We start from the raw sequence: 6,226 nt of genomic DNA, 5'->3' as shown, positions 1-6,226 counted from the left end.
GAAGGCTAAGAACGCGTCCTGGCTAGTCCGAGATTTAAACTCTGGGCATATACGTCTCTTTAAATTGGTCTCTTAGAAGGTCTCAGGTAAAAGGAGCTTGGTAAAAAAAAGGATTAATAGTTGATTGCTCAATTTTAGTTCTTTCTGTCAAGTGCGACCCAGCAGTGCAATAGTGAGTAATGACTGATTAGCTTGGCATTCTTGATACATGTATCAAAATTCAGAACAACTTTTTCAAAAATTCCAGACTTGATTTTCTTTTCATTATCTTTATCAATATATCGACGCGCTTTACAATTTGTACGTGATGTCAAAACGAGATTTTCTTTGGTCCATATAGACCCACTGATGCAAGAACGATTGAAACTGTTCTGTGTGATTACCGTGTAGTTTGTCTCTTTGGAGCTGAACAATTGACCATCATTCAGAAAGACTACAACTTTTTAGGTGTGCATTGCTTTTTGTTTCCTGAATCAGGGTAATTCTAACCTTACTTTCTAATCGGATGCTTGCATAATCTCACATTGCATGATATTGTGAAAGTGATCAGGGAGTAACAAAAGACCAAGTTCATGTGGTCTGAATGATATTGTAATACAGTTATAGAGAGGGTCACCCTGAGTACAAAGCACATTTCTAATTATTTTCATAGTAAAAATCTTTTATAGTACAAACTTCGAAGCCAGAACCGACCATCTTGCTCAATTACATGTAAAAAACATAGTTTCATACTGCAGATTACGGGGCCATTTAGATCATAGAATTGTCATATGTAGTTTACAAGATTGGATCATAGGGTGCAAAACTTTATAACAGTAAAGTAGAAATATTGGATAAACTTAGAGTGCATTTAGATAGAAATTATTTTAGATTTATCTTATTTAAATTGAGTCACTAGTTTAAGAATCTATAATCCAAACCCCTCTTAAGACATCACCAGTGTTTACAGTCGGTTATTCGCAAAACCTTATCTATTTGAGGAAATTTCTAAAGAATGGCAATAATTGATAGTTATTTAAAAAAAAACACTCGGGGAATCTTGGATCCGATGCCTTTTGCTCCTCCGCATGCGATGGCTAGCTCCTCCTCTCGCCCTATTCACCACTTGGTGTCGCGCCATCATCGCTTCCCCAGCACATGGCCCACCTCTGACTCCCCCTCCTCCCACCCGCGATGCTCTCGCCTCCAGCTTTAACGCTCTATAATCGTTAGCGATGGCACGATGACGTTATGTACCAACTTGCATTCAATTGATAGTTCTAGATGAATCTGGAAGCTTCCAGAAGAAGCAAAGATGGTCCAGGAGATAACAAGAAAGAGAGACCGAGTTTAGAGTTCAGAGACAAGATAGAGTTCAGAGACAAGCCAAGACTCCACGTTACACACCTCTCTACATGTATTCTTTGGCAGGATAACGCTGGATGGCTTCTTAGGGCTGATCGGTCTCTTGGTGACCGGCTTGCGCTCGTCCTTCTGGACTCCAGATAGTTTCTGGACGGAGGAGGCATCGACCAGTCGTGGTTCACTGCTCCCGTACGTTTCCTGGTCCCGTGCTTGTTCCTGCTAGATGGTGCATTTCTGTTGGCTCTCCTTCCTTTGTTAAACAAGGAATAAATATTATCCTTTCTGCATCAAGAACGTATGGTGGGATGGTGGCCCAGCACAAAGAACATCTGTCCCGCACGTAATGTAATTCGCTGACTTTTTCTTTCTCTCGTTGACTTTTCTTTTTCATTTTGTCGCTAACTTTTTTTGAGTGGATTTCTCGCTGTATTTTGACACCAGTCATTTTATCCGACGGTATATATAATTAATATTATATATTTTCTAAATATTATATATTAAAAAAGGTATATGATGATGTTCCGTATTATACTCATTAAAGAGCTTAGACACAGCTATCATGAAGTAAGACATGGAGATGATATATTTAGAAGTTACTCATCCCGGATACGAGAGTTATCCCCTATTTAAGAAAGATTTGTATGTATACAGGAGTCTAACGATTCGAGTTGGATACATCCAGAGAAGTCCGAGTAAAAGTACATCCTGATTTCCCCTAAGTATATAAAGCGGGGAGAGAGGTACGTCCAAGACATCCACAATTGCAATCGAAAGCAGAAGCAACAAAGCAGAATAAAGCCTTAGCAACTTGCGCCTTCAAATCTCCAAAGTCTCGAATCCATCATCAAGTTTAGTCGGATAGAAGACCCATCAACCATTGATGATCTTCAGTAGTAGATATATATAAATCCGTCTAGTTCTTAAGGTTAGATTCATCCACATTGTACTCTTTGATCATGAGAATAATTAAGATAAGATAGGACGTAGATCTATTATCCAACTTAGAGTTTTGATTCTGTATAATTATGTGTCTCTTTGTGATACTCTTCGATGACTACGTGAAGTTATCTCTATTCTTATTTATATATTACCGATAATTGAGTATCGAATACGGAACACCAGAACAATTTTATGTGAATGCCGAGGAAGATACCCTCGTCGCATGATATGCAGAGCCTCGAGTCTACAACCAATTCGTACTTGTCCCAGATGTGGTGGAGCAGCTCGCGAAACAACGGGTGGTTGATGCAGGATATCCCAACTAGGTACAAACGCAGCTCCTCCCAGACATACACCACCGCATGGCCCATTAGCAGGCACCTCCCTCGGGGTGGCCTTCCTACCACCGCGGCGGAGGTGCCGGTCATGTGGGCAATCTTGCATGTATGAGTCAGATGGCAACTGGCATAATACTTACGGGTAAAAACTATACAAACTTATACTCACAAGTTAATTCTAAACCCGTACACGTATCTATTACCCACCATAGGTAAAAATTAGCATTAGCGCCCGCTGCCCGCGAGCATCACATACCCATGGACACACACATATACCTCAGATCCACTGGTAAGAACTCTAGAAGGCATACCTCACATCCAACTATAGGGGCGAAGGAGGGTGTCAGGGGTGGACGGAGGTGTCGAGGGCATCAACGGAGGTCAAGGGTGTCAAGAGCGCGATGTTCGGGGGTGTCAGGGTAGACAGGGGCCTGCGGTTGGCCATGTTGGGGCCTTGGGGGCGGACAGGGCCCAAAGCAGGGCGGTCGGGGGTGCGGTTGTGCAGAGCTGGGCAATCGGGAGTAGATGGGGCATGATGGACCAGGGTGTCGAGGCTGGAGTGGCGTACGAGCGACTGGGGATTTGGGAGTGTGGGTGTTATGGCTGGGATTGGGGTAGGGAATTAGGGATAGCATGTGGTGTGTGGCGACTCGGGTAGAGAATGACTGAACGAGAAATCATAAGGGATATTCTGCTAGTTTATATACGAAAAAGAATGGGTCTCATATGTCAAATGCGCGAAGAGGTTACATAGGAGAAGCAAGTACATGTAAGACTATTTCATATCTGTCTCTCTATACCTATTGGTTTAACATTAAACCCGCACACTATTATAGAACTAGCTATAAGTGTCGTCTCATTAGTGTCGGTTCAGTTAAAATCGACACTGATAAGGTATCACTACCGGTTGGTAGCAAAATCAGACATTCATCCGTCCATTCAGACAAAAACCGGCACTGATACTAGTTATTGGACCTGAAATTTGTATTGAATCAATTTTAGTCTTGCAACCTCCCCTCTGACCCAGATCCGACCGTATCTACCCTGGGACAGCGTAGATCCGGTGTTTGAGGCTCTGGGACGGCACAGATCCGGAGGTTGAGGCCCTGGGATGGCGCAGATTTGGTGGTTTTGTTTTGATTCTTGGGGTTTTGTTTTGATTTTTAGGTTGCAATGTCTCATTCTTGTGTATGTGGAGCTCGGTGTGGTGGGTTTGAGATCGGCCAGCAGGGAAGAAGGGGGCACGGGGAGGTGTGGAGGAGGACAGTGAGGAAGAAGGGGAGTGGCGGCGGCAGTGGCGGCGGTAGAGCGGCATCCGAGCTGGCTCGGATGCTGCTCCCCCGCCGCCACCAATTTTCTTTTCTTTTATTCATGGGAAATGGTAACAGTGTCGAGTGGGCAACCAGCACTGATACTAGCCGAGTATCAATGTTGTGTAAAGAGTGCCGATTAAAAAACTGACAGTGAAGCCAATTTTCAACCGACACTTTGATGTCTTTTTACAGTAGTGCACACAGATCGATAGGCAAAGAATGTATCCCAAATCCATGTCCGTTAGGCTTTTTACCATAGGGACGTGGGTAAAATCTGCCTCATTTCCACCCCTACGCATGAGGAAGGACATGCGGGATCTCCTCTTGGATCCTTTCGTCATGCTTGTATCGATCAATACTTGTATGTGGAAATGTGACTAGTGGCTAGATATACAACGGGTCAGCACCTTGTGGAGTTGGTAAATGTTGACAATTTAGCTTAGGGCATGCACCATGTGTAGTATTTTTGTTTTTCTCTATAAAGCAGCTGCAGTTTGCTGCTTAGAGAATGAACCACATCCAACAATAAATTAAAGCCTTTTTGTTTGCGAAGAAAGAAACTAAAGCCTTTGATATGCACTACTACAGAACCCCACATAATAGTCGCCACCTTCAGTGCCGGTTCTAAAACTCCCGGTCGCGATCGAGGGCCTGGAGTTAAGAACCGGCACTGATAGTGGTATTTCAGTGCCAGTTTCTCTTTAAACCGGCACTGAAAGCCTGCTATAGTATATATAGCCCATCTTCTTCCCCATCTCGACCCAAAACAGAGCCGCCACCGCAGCAGCCCAGTGTTACAGCGCCTCCTTGCCATTTTTTTGGCGATTCAAGGTTTTTTTTTTTGCGTGGGAGCCTTCAAAATTTGGAGGAGTCAACTGTTTTAAGGTTAGTGAGATCTATATTTTATTTTTGGATAGATTACTTGGTAAATTGCTCTAGGGTTGATGATGGATGGTGCTTGTTCCATAGTTATGGATTTAGAGATGTAGTTGAGATATAATTTAGGTAAATTTTGCAACTTTGTCGTTGTTATATGTATAGAGATGATCTAAATTTGATTCTTAGTTGGATTTTAGTTGTTAGATTTCTCTAGGTTTGAATTTAGGTGGTTGTTAGTTGGTGTTGAAATTTGAAATGAGCAAGAGCTCAAATATCCATATAAATTAGAGAAAGGTCGCAATTTTATCATTGTAGATGATTTAACGAGTTGCAACTTTGCAACTTGTTGAACCATTATTGCCATTCAAAAATTGCAAAAATACCGCTAGAACTGTCATTCGAGTAGCATCCAAAGAATAAAAAACCAGGGAGGTATTTGTAAAATGTCTCTAAAATCTAGCTCTAATTTTCTGGTATGTGGATTGCGTATATTTTTAAAGTCATTAATTTTAATAATAATCCGATGAATTTCATCTGTTAATTAATCAACATACTGAATTTAACATGTACAGTTCATAAAATACTGTGTTGCAGGGATGGCACGTCCACCCACGGGTCGCAATCAGACTCGGCAGCCTTTGGAAGGCGGGTCCCCCGACCCGGCCCAAGTACCGGAAGGAGATGGGCCCTCAAATAGGGACCAATCAGGATGCGAGGTAATTCGATGAATATGTTCTAGATTTTGAAATGTTTAATGATTATAAGTCCAATGTGTTTAATTATAATAATTTGCAGATAGACCGGTCATGGATGTACAAGGAACGAGGGCCAGAGTTCATTGTTGGCATCGAGGCTTTTTTGAGGGCTGCCGCGGCGTACAAGAAGCCAAAAGGGAAGCGTGACGAGCACTATATATGTTGTCCGTGTGTCGACTGCAAGAATGAGAAGCAGTTTTCAAACATAGAGCAAATCCGTGCACACTTGATTCGCATGGGTTTTAAGGCTGGCTACACCCGTTGGACTAAGCACGGTGAACTTGTAGATGTTGGGCGTGAAGGGCAACCAACAGTCAAAGGTGACGGAGTCAACGATCCGACGGCTAACGAAGACTTCGATATGTCGGCATTTGAAGATACTTTTGTCGAGAACGATGATCGGGACAGTTTTGTTGGCAACAATGAAGAAGGCATAGAACAAATGTTGCGCGATGGGGAGGGGGACTTCACCATTGAAAGACAACATCAAAAGTACTAGCGCATGATAGAGGACTCTAAAACACCAGTTTACCCGAACTGTAAAGATGAGCATAGCAAGTTGCATGTGGTGCTGACACTGATGCAAATGAAGGCTAGAAATTGTTGGGCCGATAAGGGTTTCAATGAATTGTTAGAATTCTTGAGGGAATTGCTTCCA

The 6,226-nt window shown here is 42.8% G+C and overlaps 1 long non-coding RNA gene across 1 annotated transcript; it reads left to right on the top strand.

The window, feature by feature from the left end:
- Positions 1–4,717: 4,717 nt before the first annotated feature.
- On the top strand, positions 4,718–5,771 carry LOC133909906 (uncharacterized). The gene is made up of 3 exons (XR_009908458.1): positions 4,718–4,819; positions 5,408–5,529; positions 5,609–5,771. It is a non-coding gene; the product is annotated as an uncharacterized LOC133909906 (long non-coding RNA).
- Positions 5,772–6,226: the final 455 nt, after the last annotated feature.

This window comes from Phragmites australis, chromosome 2 (assembly GCF_958298935.1).
Source record: "Phragmites australis chromosome 2, lpPhrAust1.1, whole genome shotgun sequence".
Classification (NCBI taxonomy): domain Eukaryota; kingdom Viridiplantae; phylum Streptophyta; class Magnoliopsida; order Poales; family Poaceae; genus Phragmites; species Phragmites australis.
This window is presented reverse-complemented; position numbering and strand designations above follow the sequence as displayed.